This window comes from Sinohyriopsis cumingii, unplaced genomic scaffold (assembly GCF_028554795.1).
Source record: "Sinohyriopsis cumingii isolate HCF-2022 unplaced genomic scaffold, ASM2855479v2 utg000088l, whole genome shotgun sequence".
Taxonomy (NCBI): domain Eukaryota; kingdom Metazoa; phylum Mollusca; class Bivalvia; order Unionida; family Unionidae; genus Sinohyriopsis; species Sinohyriopsis cumingii.
This window is the reverse complement of record NW_028315869.1, coordinates 355,605-372,515: the sequence shown is the minus strand read 5'-3', so window position 1 is coordinate 372,515 and position 16,911 is coordinate 355,605. Positions and strand designations below refer to the sequence as shown.

Here is a 16,911-nt window from a genome sequence, read left to right as displayed (position 1 = left end):
TGATAACCGTATTTGTGAGGAAAGCGGTCTAGCTGGAACCCACACACCTTTACACTGTAACTGTAACTGTAAAATCTATTGTTGCAATGAGAAACACCCGGCCACTGCAGTTTGTGTTTTGTTTTGGGGGTTTTCTGGGTGGGTGAAGGATTTGGGGGATGTTCATCCTTTGCCTTTTAAATCAAGTGTTCTGCATTGGAAAGTTATATATTTTAAAGTATAAGTTTTTAAACTATCTACTGAAAGAAAGTTTAACGTCATAACAGTTTGTAATTAATACCTCTTCATCTTCTGGGTCTTAGGTAACGTAGGGAACACTATCAATTTTTTGTCATAGCAATTGTCATTTTTTTCAACTATAAACTGTGGATTTAAATCAAAGAGGCTCAAATCTTTTTTGTTTTACTACAGAATTTGTAATTTTGATCATCACACAACTGAGATATTTATCCTGCTTCTTTGAGCATGTTGAAATGTTATAAGGGCAGATAGAGTACGATTCTGGTCCTGGGCAATGATTGGTTAAAATCTATTACAGTGAAATAAAAAAAAAGTCTGTGATATAATAGTGATAATATTTAGTGGCATACATCTTTTGAAAATAAACGGATGGTCTTGTTGGTGCAGTATAATATTTTGGATGATGTGTTTTGTACTACTATCAAGATACAATCTGTAAAGGTAAGGTAAGGGTCATCTCAAGGTTACTCTCTTCTAATGTCTTGGCTGTAACTATGAAGCCATTAACTGTAGTAGTATCTATTGACATTGAGAAACACCAGACCTATTTAGCTGAAATTAGTTGTATGCTCCATATTTTACAAAATGTGCGTCGAGAGAACTTGTATCAGAATTAATCTGTCATAGGTCATAGAGAGGGTTCTTTTGATTACGCTCCCTGGCATTGCAATATATATATGAAGCCATTAACTGTAGTAGTATCAAACATGAAAAATGTACATGTAAACTTTTTGTGACTTTTGTAATCTTTGTTTCAATGATATTTTTTGTGTCAAGTGTTGAACTAACAACCTGTATTTAGTGTGATGAAACTTAATATAGTTATATCTATGATGGCCTGACAGTGTTTCATATACAATTTAAGATATTGAGAAGAATGTGTGTATATTGATATATAATGACTTGGGAATGTGTTTCATATCATTGTCTATGTCATTTCTCAAGTTCAGTGCCAATGTATGAACACTACTGGTCACATGTAACTCAGGTGTCAAGTTTAATTACAATAGCAATATTGCTGTATTTTATTATACTCATCTTATATTAATCATATTATGGTCACGCCTTATCCGCCCATCCTTCTGTATACATTAAATTGCCCAGCCCACAGCTTTGTAATAGTCTGAGAGACTGTCATGAAATTCTGCCATATATATATATATATATATATATATATATATATATATATATATATATATATATATATATATATATATATATATATATATATATATACATATATATATCATGACTTGATGATACCTCACGTTCATAGCCAGGCCCCTTGCCACAATGTTCCTTTGACAGCAAGGCATTATGGGAACAAGTTAAATTGTACGGAGGATTGCGTTTATACTACCAAACATATCTTAATGAAACTTTAACCACTTACTTATTAACCACTTACTTATCATAACTAAAGCAATTGCCAGTAAAATACCAGTCACAAGATTAAGGTCACAGCCAGGGGTTATATATCAGTGATCTATATCCTTGTATAGGTATAACGTTCGAACTAATAAATATATTTTTTATGGAACACTAGTATGATATGTATCTGACCTCGAGAGTGCCACGTGAGAAGTCATATCCTCTACGGTTAAAGCAATGCTGTTAGTTGCTTATTTCTTTATCTTGGAAGTAACCTTTAAACCACTTCAGAGAGTTCGATAAAATTTTATCATTTATCATCTATCCACCATAAACCAAGAAGTGAAAGAATTTCTTTCCCATAAGAGCCAGATCAAAAGTTATGTTTTGATATGTAAGAAAATAGCCATATTTTGTCAGTTACTAATCATATTTTAGGTACCGTTTTGTTTTTGATGGCTCCTATGCAAGAATTCAGCCTCCACAGCAAGCAGATATAATAAACATTTTTCACATCATAGATATACACTTGTAGAATTGTAAACAAAGAATTGTAAGAAATATTCGAACATAACATGATCTACAAGCAAATGTTTGTACCCTGGTCCCAATGACAATCATTTGAAAACATATTTTATACCTCTTGTCTGAACCACGTTACCTGATGATTTCAAACTTATAGGAAATCTTTAGTGTGAACATATTCTATTCAATTTTGTTTCTAATATCCTCCTTAGTAACCATTTTAACCCTTTATCTTTTCCAGCAACTATGTATTTTAGTAATTTGATTTTAAAATTACTATGACAAATTAATTCTAACCTCATAAACAAAATATTTTGTTTTGTTTTTTAAAACATTTTCTACATTATATTATGGGTCCCTGGGGAGGGGGACTTGGATTTCCTACCTGTCCCGGAAATGTGTAAAGAAAAAATGTATGCAGTATTTTTGAACAAAATGTACTCGTGTTTTCATTGCCGCTGAAAGCGTTCCACGAGGGTGGTTTATTTTTATCGGGTTATCGATTGCTGCACGCGCACAGTACATGGAATGTGGAACCCGATTACATCCTGTTCTCTGCCAGTGGACTTTCGCCATAATCAGGGTACATACAGAGTAAATTCTGGTTGTTTATCACAGTACCACGAGTTTTGTCAGGAAGATACCCATTTTACGCCATATAAGGCAAAATATCTTACAGCGGGCCCTGTTGAACCTAGCAAGGTATTGATTATGTGTTGAAAAATATGTACACCCATAACCTTAACTAAAGTAATCTTTAACTGTAGAGCTGTTTTGTGATGGGGAGTCATAGAACTTTCGTGTAACCCGTATGCTGCGTTGATGGTGACATTGGTACTGAGGACGGTATTGGTTTACACGTAGTGAAGGACCAAAACTTCGAGACCAACGGATCTGGAGGGAATAAATAGGCTCACAAAAGATCTTTCGGCAGATTAGCAGTGGCGGACCATGCCTGGTGGCTCCTTGACCAGTCGAAGAGAGCTGTGGAACCAGAAATACATCGTGGCCGTCAATGAGACGTCACGAACTACATTGTTCCATTTTTAATCAGTATTATTCAAATATTACAATATGAGTAAAATCAATAATTCAACATAGCGATCTGAGTGAAAATCAAGAATACATACGTCATACTGGTAGATGAAACATACTGTATTCATATTTTGGTAATAATTCTATACTTTAATATCCTTGGTGATAGAATCATACATTATTCATATTTGTGCATAAATATAAATCCTATAAATTGATCATCCACGGTGACAATCATATTTGTTTATAATTTTTCATACATTGATTCTCGTTTGATTACTCTTTAAAGTTACATTCATAGAATGCACATTATGATAATACTATATTCCTTAAAGTTTGTTTCAACTCTATGGTCATAAGCTAAGTAACAGAAAGAAGCAACATCAACAAGTGTTATAAAATTTAACAAATATTTGAGTAATCAAAGTTTAAAAACGAAAATTTAAGAGGAACTTACAGTATTATGACTATAATACAAAGGTTTCTTAAAAAAAGTTCTACACAAGTCCAAAAATAATAGGATGTTCCTAATGAATTTAAGATCATCGAATGTACTAGTATGCCAACACTTCTGATGCATCAAACTGGCATTGTCAAGAATTCCTTTGAATAAATTCGCAATAGTCCAGAATGATACGTTTGTCCAATGAGCACTTGATAATTTTCACTAATAATCAAAACAAATGTTTCTTCTCAAATTATCTCAAAAGACAACATTAAAAACATCCGCAGTTTGATTCAAACATAAGAAATAAGAATCCGAAATAGAAATGAATCTAAAATAGGAATGAATCAGTTGCACAGTTCTCTCCTTATATAAACCTCATAGAGTCTATTACGACTATATATGGCAATAGACCCCACGTAACAGACCTCACTTCTCAATCTAATATTTCGCAATACCTATTCACATCCCTATGTTGCAGTATTCAACCACCCGACTTCAAATAGCCAACCATAAGAAACTCCAGATTCGAAAACATGTTTATTATTAGAAACTTGACATATATTTATAGTTCTACAGTACTCTAAATATCTGAAAATAGAACCTATACCCGTGTTTAAAATTAATTATTGTTGTGCTTATTTAATTTGCATTATTCGCTTGTTAGTTTTTATTATTTCATTATATGCTATTGGTAACGAATAATTGTATTTTAGACTTGATCTTGTCCAAAATCAAATTTATTTTCTACCTGACCCGAATCATTTATTTTGGTTTAGCAAACTTCATGTTTATCTCATTCGGAGTCTAGCACTTTGCAAATCCCTATAAATTGCCAGGTCCACCTGTTATTTACTACATCTTATAATATAATATTAGAGATAGACTTCTAATTATAATCAAGTTTAATCTTGTAAACATTTTAAGCCTTTAAGAATAAAACTTTCCATAAAGTAAATAGTTTGTTTAATAGAAAATGCTGATTGTGATCTGAAATCAGGTAGATGACCATATAATCTTGTTTTTATAGAAATTAAGTATTCGCGCTTAAGATCTTAGCAGAATCAATTGTATTATTGATGTGTCCAGAAGATTATTTGGCTCGAATTTCATTTATTCAAATTATTTATTCATTGGAAATACAAAGTGCTCTTCAAAGATAGTGTTCTCGGAAACAGAGACTTGAATTTATACTGAAATTTCAAACAAGGATATATACTTGGATTGTATTATTGTGATCTAACAAAAGAATGTTGGCACATCACCTTTACATGGTCCACCACATGCACATCAGCACGTTCAGCGTTGGAATTAACTTGGATTTCCACTAGAGTTAATCATCAAGACTGTCTGTAATTGTATGATTGTTTGGGATTTAAGTCGCAATACGGTAAGTTCTTTTTTGATAGTTTCCCTTTGTATTCTAGGGAAACAAATTATTTGTTGAATTGTACAAAGCTTGTTGCTACTCACTCTTTTATATTACTTATTTTAAGACCATAGAGTCGTAATACTATGTGATATCTTGTTTACATGTAATAACTACAATTTAGAGTCATGAACTAAAATTGTAAAAAAGATATATATACAGAACAAATGGTCTTTCTCGTCCGTCCGATTGAAAAGATTAGGTCCAATATTATCTCAGATATTTTAAGCTCAAAGTGTGTTAGCTTTATTTGTCGGAAGAAAATGAACAAGCCAAGAAAATTTGTATATCACTAAAATATTGTTAATTGAGGAACATTCATATTGCGAGCACACAATTCACACAGTATCCAAGACCTTCATTTCTGACTTTCGCTTCCCATTCACTTTGACCCGTACTTACACTTTATTTTTCTGCTCGGGTTGGTTAGGATGCTCTAACGTGATTAGCTTCCAAAATGCGATTAGTGTTAACAACTTCAAAGTCAACATTAAGGGTGCAAGTGAGCATGCTGCAAAATATGTTGATATTTTAACTTTGAAAAATGTATGACATTAGAATGTTATGAAGCTTTGAGTTCTCCATACGGTGTGTGTTAATGTTAGTTTTGCATATTGGGTATTGATATAAGTCATGGCCAAATATCACCCTTGACTTTGTGCTTTTATCATAAAAAGCAACTTGTGTATGCGCAATCCTGTCGATTATAATAAGTGAAAGTGATATATATGTGTCTATACAAGAGGACGAAGAATGCTGTGACCTATATCAGCACCGAACAAAACCATAAATTGCACACAACTATCATAGTCACATTTGTTTCTGACGATGATTATCCGCATGGTAAAATTTTGAGCCATGTCTATGTCATTGATTGTGTCTATTCTAACATTTCTACACTGCTACAGAAAGAGGATTACTGATCGCCATTACACAGTGTGGATATTTTCTGTAGCGGAGAAAACATTTTGTTGCCGAGAATTAGAGAATATCTTATACCAATTTTGGAAAAAATATTTTGTATTAAAGAATTGCCGTGATATATATATATATATATATATATATATATATATATATATATATATATATATATATATATATATATATATATATATATATATATATATATAATAGTTATAAAAAATATTAAATCTTTGTCTTGTTTTAATGCATCATACAGATTTGTAGATTTGTAAATGAGGCCCAACAGATGTTATGTGATTTTTTGTCCGTAAAACTTCAGCATATTGATAAATTAATCAATTTAGGAATTATCTTGGAGCAATATCGATGTAAACTTGACCAATATTATCAGAACACAAAATTTGAAAAGACACCATTTAAGATTGAGCAAAAGAAGGTACTGGACTCGGAATAAAATGTTTCAGCTACAAGATAAACAAAGAAGATACAGAGAAGCGATTGAGGCTGAGAATGAGGCTCTAACAAGAAAAAGAGAAGAGTTTACAGCAATTAATTTCTTTGAAGAGTAAAGAAGAAAAAGACAGAAACTGAAGCAACTAATTTGTTGTAAGAGCTAACAAGAGATTGAAGAGCTAAGAAGAAAAAGACTAGAGATCAAAGTAATTGCATTAAAAGTCTAAACTTTATATATCAGAAGTTCAATGACATTGAGGCGTAATAACTGTAAACCTTGGAAAACATGAACTATGCAACAAAATATGTTATAATTACTGCTGTAAATCACCTTTACTCGCGTTACGTGTTGGTCCAATTGGTGGACCATGTCTCAAATATGGTATCGGAGTTAAACCACATAATTCCCTTCGTAGGCCATGCGGATTCATTCGACAAAGTTTTGTTGACCGATAACTGTAGAAACACCCGACGCCTTGGATCAGTTCAATTCAGAACAAAACATATAAAAAACAGGAATGAGGCGATTTCATATTTGATCATGGTAAAGTGAAAAAATTAAAACAAACTATTCAAGTAGTTTTAGTTTGAGAATGCTATCTCCCTCACATATAAGAATGCTGAATGTGATTCAGCTAAGACGACTGCATGGAATAGATCACCAAGCCTTAATTGAAAAGCCGAAATACTTGCGTTATTAGGACCCATAGTTGTGCAAAAACTACCCACGGATAATCCACGACCGGTTACAGTATAACAACTAACACAAATTGCACGCCAGCGTAATATACGAATACCAAGTGTAACAAGAAAAGCTGACATAGTTACAAAATTATGCATTACAGTTAAACCGCGTGGGTTGGGGATATCTAAAATCGTCGTCTTATTGCATCTGTTATGAAAAAAGATTTACGTATCAGCTTTTATGAGACGGATTGTTTGTCTCATAAACTCTTGGTCAAGCCGTTTTCATGACCCGACAGAGGGAGAGAGAGAGAGAGAAAGAAGGAGAAGTTTAATCCTCTTGAAAGAGGTGTCACTTTGACAACGAAGATATGGCTACATCTGGGAATTTTGGCAAGCGAAGGTACGGGATCGACTGTAAAGACAGAAGTCTCTTTGAGTTATTTGGCGAAGGCACTGTCATGCCCGTGCATTGACGCTTTTTATATCAGTTTCTTAGGATAAAGCCAAATATGGATATACGTCAGGTTCTTGTGTCCGCCAGAATCTCGAAGTGAGGCTTCATAGTTTCTTACAGACTATCGCCTTTGTCTATGTACGTCATTAGACAATTTTACCACGTCAGCGCGTGGAGCTTATAGCTTAGTCAGGAATTTTAGGCTTCCGCAATGCGGTAACTTACACAACTTAGCGAGTGTAGTTTATGCTGACTTATGATACAAGGGAAATGTATAAAGAGTTTTGCCTTTGCTCATACGGGCGCAATCTTTATTAAATAGTATATAATTGTAATACCAAAATAAATGGATTTAATCTCAATATATTTTAATAGAAAATTACTTTCAATATAATGTAATCAAAAATTACTTTTAATACTATTTAGAGGAAATTTCAATCTTATTACTTGTACTAAAAAAATCTGTCCTAATACATCTGCTATTACTACCGAAGATGTTGAGTACGTTAGTGAGGAAGACAACTTTAACCAAATATGATTTCTGGAATAGTATTAGTTGCAAAACACTCTCATGAGTTAAATCAGCTATTGTTGTTAAGCCAAACTGACTGATGCCGCTTGATCGAAAGTCATCAGACAAGGACAGAATCAAATTAGCAAACCCGTGGATTCAATGCAGTGCTCGTACAATTTTAGACACAGTCAATCAATCACAAAATAAATAAAGGCATTGCAAAGATTCTTGTGACGTAGGAAATATACACCAATGCAGGTTCAGTATGGACTCTTGATATATATGTGCAAGTTTTGAATTGCATATTCCTTGTACCAACCGTTTCGCGGATTGATTTTTAGTCCAACGCAAGCGTGTCTGCTCCCGAGGTCAGTGATAATTGTAATAACTATGATAGCCAATTTTATTGTTGATTTTGCACCCAGCGACTGATAAAATAGATCAGTCTGGAAAATACAAACAACATATTGGCGATCTAGCTTTGAGTAATATCGAATTTCCTGCACATGTTATTGACATTAATAAGTTTGAACAACTAGACCCTGATATCGCCATCAATGTATTGCGTAGAAAAAAGGTTTGCAACCGATTCTAATATACCTACGTACACAAAACAGGCTATTAAATATGTATTTGTTATTATTGCATGATTCAGAGTCGAGGTACCATTATGTGTGGATCGAAAATTGTCAAAGAATTGTATGCCGATACAGCAAATACTAGAGGAAGAAATTTCCAAGCGAACTTTGCATTCATGTATTTAATATCTAACATCCGCTTGACGAACATGATTTGCATTGTGCTGGAATTAATAAGAAACCTAAGCGTACGATTATGTCATAATCTGGTAAAATATTTTAAAGTTTGCAGTGGTGTCACGAAAAATGAAAGTGTCCAATACCATCTATGCTGATTTTGGATGCTTAAAAGTACTTGAATAGGACCTCAAAAGATTCCATCCAAACAAATATAACAAAAGTTGCTGAACAAGTTCCATGCGGGTTTTGTTAAACTGTTTGCAGATGTGACAGACAAACTGAACTACCAATGTTATATCATGCAAAGGAATCCATTGAGGTGTTTCTTAATCGCTGGAAGTTACAGCGGCATGGGTTCGACAATAACTTAATTTTCCTGCCGATATGATTATAAGCAATGATGTCATTACTCACTTTTATATTGCCACTCTATAATGTATCTGTGATGGTCCTTTCGATGGAACTGAAAATGGACACGAAGCTTCGTATGTACGAGATCAATGTCATATCACTGGTTCTTATAGATGAGGTCTAAACAGCACATGTAATTTACAGTTACGAATTTAACCAACAAAGCAAGAATTCCTTTAGTGTTTCAGGACCTACGTGCATACGATGGCTATTTAATAGTGCAAGCAGCATCAGAGTCAAAGGCACGAATAAGTGTCAGTCCATACAACATCGAAAAATACATATCGTTTAAACTCGGCCAGCTATAGTCTATCGATTCGTATCAATTTTTAAATTTGTTACTATACATGTTGGTTAGCAATATTGTGGCAGAAAACTTACGGATGTTGCTCAGTCCAACGCGATGATGATGTGGATCTTAACAGGTTTGCCATTAAGTAGAGTTTGCCAGTCCGGTTGTTACTGCTGTTGACCCAGGTGAGCTCGTGTAAAAATTGAAATTGTCTACTTTATCAACCGGGTTAGTTTTAACCCAGGCGAGCATGTGCATGTTCAAGATTAAACGGGAAAAGGGCAAATATCTAACAAGGAAATTCAATATATTATTAGAAAGAATTTGTCCGAAATAATCACTGAAAACGAGGCAGCCAGAAACTGTCTCGTACTATTCAATTGCATTTATCAAAGGCTATGTGGATGAACGAATAAAGATGTGAGCGCACCACAACGGGTAGTAAAATTCACCGATGATTCCGCCCCGGTTACATTCCGCGGACACGGGTGGAAACATATATTTATAAATGACCGTAATGCTAGGCCCCAGAATCCTGGAATGTTTGAAAACAATAATTTTTAGGTCAAAGAATTGTTATGATTGTATGGTAGTTGGATCAGAAAAAAGGGTAATTGGTTAAGAGTAGCTTATATATTGAACCTTGACGTGATAGTTTGGACAGTGTCTACCCATCGAACACCTGTACCCAGCAATTTCATCGACAAAAGAACTATAATGGGCTCTAAATGTAACCGATCCGAAACAAATAACTGATGCGGTAAAACAACTGTAAAATGAAATCACCAAGAGAACTGCATTAATGATGAAACAAACACGCATATGTGTTGTCGTAGATGCGACTTGTGGGCTTGTCAAGGCACCATATGTTGACCTGGGTGTGTCAGGAGTCGCATTACGACAACCATCATTTGTGCTCCTCTCGGCATTATTGTTGGTGCTATATCAATAGTAACTGGTGTCTCTGGTGGTGCTAGCAAAATAATTTTGATAAGACTACATTCACGAATACATATTTATTCAAAACTTATCGCGGCAGTATAAAGTAGTCCTATTACCACTAGTTAATTGTATTCATGGTCGAATTCGAGACTTTGTTGACAGAAATAGGAAATCATTGACATCTTTGAGCACAATTAAGAAACTGTGCGGCAGCTGTGTAACAAATCTCTAGTCTCAAGCTTATAGGTCACCGGCCACACTCTGACATCTTTCTTTTCACAACAGATTTGCATTACATGATTAAAAGTAGTTATACTAGCACAAAAAGAATAAAGAAAATATCAAGTGTAAAGAAGAATTATTAATTTAATTACTCTAAATAGAAGTATACAACGCTGTCACTTCCCCTTAGCTACGATTTCCCACGTATAGAGGACGCCAACCGGAAAAGACGTACATTGATTCCCACAAAACGAAGTACTTGCTTCTTGTTGTCGAAAAATAAAACACTATAAACTATGGATAGGAAACATTTAGATGAAACTATAGAAAACTAATTTACTGTTCAGGCTTATATCGATATGCGTGCACGACGCACTAGATCGTGTCGCTTTCAAAACTGTTTCATTGTTTCAATTTATTTGTTAATTCCCGTTAATACAGGTAAAAAAATAATCAATGCTGGCTCCCCTATGTCAGCCGGCTTTGTAAGACAAAGAAATTGACATACTTAAAATAATTCAAAGGCAGTTTCCGGGGTTGTCTTGTAGTAAAATAACCTTTGTATTTGATAAACTGTCGGTAAGTTTATGCAATGAGTTCATTGCTCGCTGCCAGTTGTGTTTATTCATCACCCTGGCTTCTATTTGTTTGCCATATGTAATCATAATTGATACAAACCTTAATTCATTTTTTAGGCAAATAGTATACATATCAATGACATGCTTTAATTACAATTTTGCCACTCAAGATAGCGAAACAATTATCATTCGCACTCACAGTGAATGTATTCTCAAAGAATGATTTTGAGTTGTGAGATACTGTCGGATAGTTAACAGTGATGCATTACAATCTTGGTCATTTTGCACCTTATAACCTATCATGCGTGAATGGATGGTGCCTTCAAGCAATCGGGTGATATTCCCGTCTCATTTGCGATTTTATTATCTGACATAAGCGCTACACACTATAGCAAGGATGCATACGCCAGCCGTCATCTGCTATTTATACGGTGCTCATGGATATATATTTTTCTTTAATAACTTTCGCATGATGGGAAAGGAAAGAATAAATGATAACAATGCAAGGTTAGTTTTTTCCTTTTATTTTCAAATAAGTGTTTTGTTTATCTATTGTATTGCACTGTGTATGTGTGTGTGTGGGGCACAAATTCAAAACAAAATCATTTCGTTTATTTTATCGTGTCCCCATATATACGGTAAATAAGATATAAATAAATAAATAAATAAATAAATAAATAAATAATATATATATATATATATATATATATATATATATATATATATATATATATATATATATATATATATATATATATATATATATATCTTTGGTTACACCCATATGCAACGCAGTGCACCATATTTGCTGCACAAAATCACGGTCGCATGATATGTCACATAGACATTTACGTAGGGAAATTAAACATTTGAATAGCTAGGTTGAATAGAAGGGATAAATGTACGTCATATCCGTTTTGGCACGCGGAAACTACCGATTGTTTACGGAGATTGCCGACAAAATAATTTCATTTAAAAAAGCCGATTTTTAAATCTGATTAAACATTATTATGGTTTGCATACATAACAAACGCGTTCTTTTATGACTATAATAATATCACACGTTTGAACAAAATAGGAGGTCAGTGACCTTTAAGTAACATAAAAGGAGCAAAACCAACAAGTTTTGTTGTTGTTGTTGTTGTTGTTGTTGTATGGCTTGACGTCATTTTCAGCACAAGATAGGCTAAGCATAGCGGCTAGTATAAATGGTGGAGGAAGAACCAGAGAAAACCTCAGAAAGAACATCGACACACGAGAAGCTGATGGCAAGCTTTCTCACGTACGCACAAGACTCGAAGCCACGCAGACAGAGGTCCGATGGCAGTAATCCGTAACGGTAAGCGCTTTCGACCAATCGACTGCTCGGGGCCCCAACAAGTTTTGTAAAACTTTAAACAATTCATTTATCAAAGTTATAAATGAAAATGTGAGAGGATCTTATGGTATTATGAAGTGAACAAAAACTAATCCTTATAAAGGTCCACAAAAGTCCTAAATGAAAGAAAAGCTCCTTCTCAATTTCAAAATCGGAAACGTACTGGTCCTCCAAGAACCGTGACGTCGTCAAGATGGCGTTTGCCAGAATTCTGTCGGATAACTTACAACAGTTCTAGATTATTAGTATATTCCAAATAATGAGCTCTTTCTATTTGAACTGAACGGTCCAAACAAATATTTTTCCTCTTGAATATGATATAAATACGAAATAAAACACGTCTGAAGACTTAAAACAGAAACATAATAACTGTGAAAGACTCCATAATCGGAATGAAACTGGTTGCTTAATTCTCTCCTTACATGCGCCGTATATTGTGTCTGTATTTTGCAATAGACACCACGTGACAGCATACACCATTCATTTGACATCAATTTGACTATGCACGTGACCTAACCCAACCAATGGGAAGTTACATAACTATTCTAGAAACGTCTAAACACAATCAGCTACTGAGAAATTAAGCCACAGTAATCATTTAAGTGTTATTATTAAGATTATTATTAATAATTGTTAACCCTTAAGTAAATATCTATGTATATGTCCTAAGTAATTTGCATTCTAAACAGAGTCAGGTCACGTACACAAATTTATAACAAAGGACAATTTATACAATTTACAACCATGAATAAAAATTACGAAAATTAAATAAAATCATGTCCCATGAGTTACAGAAAATTTAGATACACATAACAAGCGGATTTACGCACTGTAAAAGGTCGAGTACAATTAAATTATAGATACCACCCCAAAATCATTATATTTGTCAAATATACCATAATATTGTGCTAATTATGGTTTGGTTGGTTACTGATAAAGTTCACATCATTCTTTAACATCTTGTATGGACACGTCTTGACAACTTTCACTGATTAAAATCAACGGGTTTCCTTATTTACACGAGGCTGTTTATAGTATAAGAACAAAGTCATGGAGGATAGAAGGCCTGACCTATATCTTTACCGAAAATCCAAACGCGCCATTAGCACACTACTCCCTACATTTTATGTTTAGTGGCGCTATTTACATCTGTACCGTACAAATATCATTTCACCACAAAGAAGAATAGTAGATTCTGCTATTTTTCTTGCTATCCTAAAAATCGATTACTACGTCTCTAAGTATAAAATAATAATAGGTAGATCAGGCCAGATCATTTTGTGAAATATATTTATCAATGTGCTGCAAACTGAATCTCGCGTGCAACTCTCAGTAATTATCTATGTACACCAAAACTAGTAGAGTACGTAAACATAATCTTGGTTTTAATGTTAAAAAGTACAGTTGTAACTTCAGGTCGATTTATAGGGAACAACAACCCATTACTAAATAATAAACACCTAGATTTATCTCTGACACGTACGCTTACAGTGCATATAAAGAGCATATTAAATATGCATAAACATCGCCTAAATGTATCTCTAACAGGTACACTAAAGTGCATATATAATTCAGATTACATATACAGTTTGTTCGAAACTCTCGAGGTTCAAAGGAAAATCTATACTGTATGGAGGGGGAGTACCGCCATAATTATATGCATGTATTTTCTAATCTTTCTTATAAATAAACTGCCACTGTAAACTACAGATTAAGTTCATAGAGATGAGAGAATAAACAGAATCTTCATCTCTGTGATGTACTCCCCACTCTCTCTCTCACTCTCGCGAATGAACAAGGAAGAGAAAATATGGCCTTGAGGTGCAGCTATCAGCAATTTGCTCAAACCTTATGAGGTGTTTACTGATACAAAAAGCAGACTTTGCACTGCACTCTAAAAAAAAAATATGCTCTAAATTGATAGCATTGTAAATGAGAATATATAAACAAATTATGACCATAAACCTTGGTTGTAAGGGGCTACCCTATTCTGCCACCGTTCGGTAGCGGTAAATTACACCCACGAACTGTTGAAATAAAAATGGGTGGGAAGGGTCAGCGGAAATAAAACATTGTGTAAATACATCTAATTTTATACAATTTTATACATTTAATTTGTTTTGCGCTTCTTGCAAGCCACCTCTGTTCTGAATGTTAATACTCTGAGAAATAAGCTGATTGTAATACGGTAATATAATTCGAATGATATTTTAAAAAAAGACGCCCAAACATGCCGTAAGGTGTTATAACCTCTTGTTGCTTGGGTCAGGGGAGTAGTCGTATTGTAAGAAATTGATGTGTCACAGCGCCATCTGTTGTCATATTGAGGCATTATTTTATCCTCGCTTCTGCGATGCTAACTTGCTACGTGCTTGATGCTACTTTATAATCATGATTTTAGAAGGTGCAATCTGTGTAACTTGTGATATAGCAAGTTTATAAATAGAATATATAAAACTTGTAATAAGTGACATAGCATTGCCATCCGACGATAATGCATCAAGGAAGATTAGAAAATACACGCATATAATTATGGCGGTAATCCCACTCCATGATACTTATTGTCGTCTTTCGCGGATCCTCCCGACATTTGCTTTCAAAACCGTCTGCGCCCAAATGCATAGCAAACTCTTATCTAATGTTTATAAAATTAATGTCAATTTTAGATTCAAACGTTGCAATCAAAGAAGGAAAAGTTTGAAATTTGAAAACGTTTACATACCTTAAAGCTGGCGTAGCTCAACAAGCCCTAATTTTTTCAATCACTGTTGCACGCCAATAATGTTATCAGCGCGTACGCTAGGTTACGTCTGAGTACAATCTACTGTCTTCATATCTTTCTTGTCCAAAGTTAGATCCGTCACATATCACGTGTTACAACCACAATTGAATCAAAGGATGAAAGGCTGTTTATTGTTGGTGGGTTAGAAGCACATAACAAAAGCTAAGAAACATTTTATATCTCTGAAAGATGGAATATTCCGAGGCACACTGATGTAATGAACACGGAATGCAAACATTCTCCAAGACCGGAATTTTTTAAATTTGGTTTTCGCTTTCTGTTTACTCTGATCGCATAGCATAATGATTTATTTTGTTTGACACCTGACGGTTCTGATACGTACGTTATCAGCGAGATAAAAAGGCAGACAACAACGATCAATGCTAACCTATTTAATATCAGCACTATGGATTAAAAAAAAGATTTTGTTGTATGTCTTGAAACTTATAGAATATATACAACATTAGATAGCTGAGTGCAGATTTGACAATGTTATGGTTAGCTCGATTATTTTAATTTCACACACACACACACACACATCTTTTAACGTAAAGGTGGCGTCTTTGACAAATATCTCTGAAACTGGGGTCCTGTGTTTCTCATTGTCGTATCTGCAAAATACAGTCAAACAGAACAAAAACATGGTCGTCTGAAATTAGACACAAAATTAACTTTAAAGATAGTATTCGTATTTTATAAAATAATAGCTCTTGACAATTTTGTCAGTAGTCCTGGGAATTGGGGACCTGGAAGTCACTAATCACGTGATAACCTCTCGCACCCGAAATGGGGTCCGAAAACACTCACTTGAAACTGGGGCATGAAGCAAATCATCTTAGAACACAGCAATATAATGCAATAAATAATCAAGATGATTGAATTGGTGCGTTCCTATATATGCATTACTTTAATAAAGGTCACCATTAAATGTGCGCCAAAAAAACAGCCCCTCACCCGTGATGATATTGATTGATAGCATAACCCTCTCAACTGTGGCAATTTTGAATTTCGTACTAGATATGGGATATGGCTGTTACCAATTACCGGTATGTGTCTAAAGTGTATGAAGGTTTAAACAATTTAATGACCAGGTGACATCAGACCGATATATCGTCCATCAATATCAACATATTGGGGGGGGGGTTGATTTATCGGACTAGCTTAAATATTAATCAAATTCCTGACAGTTGTAAATGTCAGTTCTTTTTTCATCCATCATTTGTATATTTTCGAGATAAAAAAGAAGGGCTTGACCTTTGTCTTGCCGTTTTTCAATAACATATTGATAACGTAACTAAGTTTCAAACGCTGTTTCTGAAATATTCATACCGGAACACGCCGATTAGTCCGCGATAACGGGTGTCATTATAACCGACTGTTTAACGGCAATATAAAGTGTCATAACTGCCTAGAAAGTAATTTGTAAATTTTTTAAATATTATACCTACATTACTTTATAGAATAATAAGAG

General features: G+C 34.2%; 1 protein-coding gene across 2 annotated transcripts in view; it reads right to left on the bottom strand.

The window, feature by feature from the left end:
* The window catches only part of LOC149774887 (uncharacterized), a 59,298-nt gene extending 43,584 nt beyond the window's left edge, over positions 1–15,714 (bottom strand). The window contains exon 1 of one of the 2 annotated variants that reach the window (XM_089944634.1): positions 15,381–15,714. The gene's annotated coding sequence lies outside the window, so the exon portion shown is untranslated. Of the gene's footprint in view, positions 1–9,249; positions 9,305–15,380 lie in introns of those variants that run through there. The other variant, XM_089944636.1, reaches the window with a different exon arrangement.
* Positions 15,715–16,911: the final 1,197 nt, after the last annotated feature.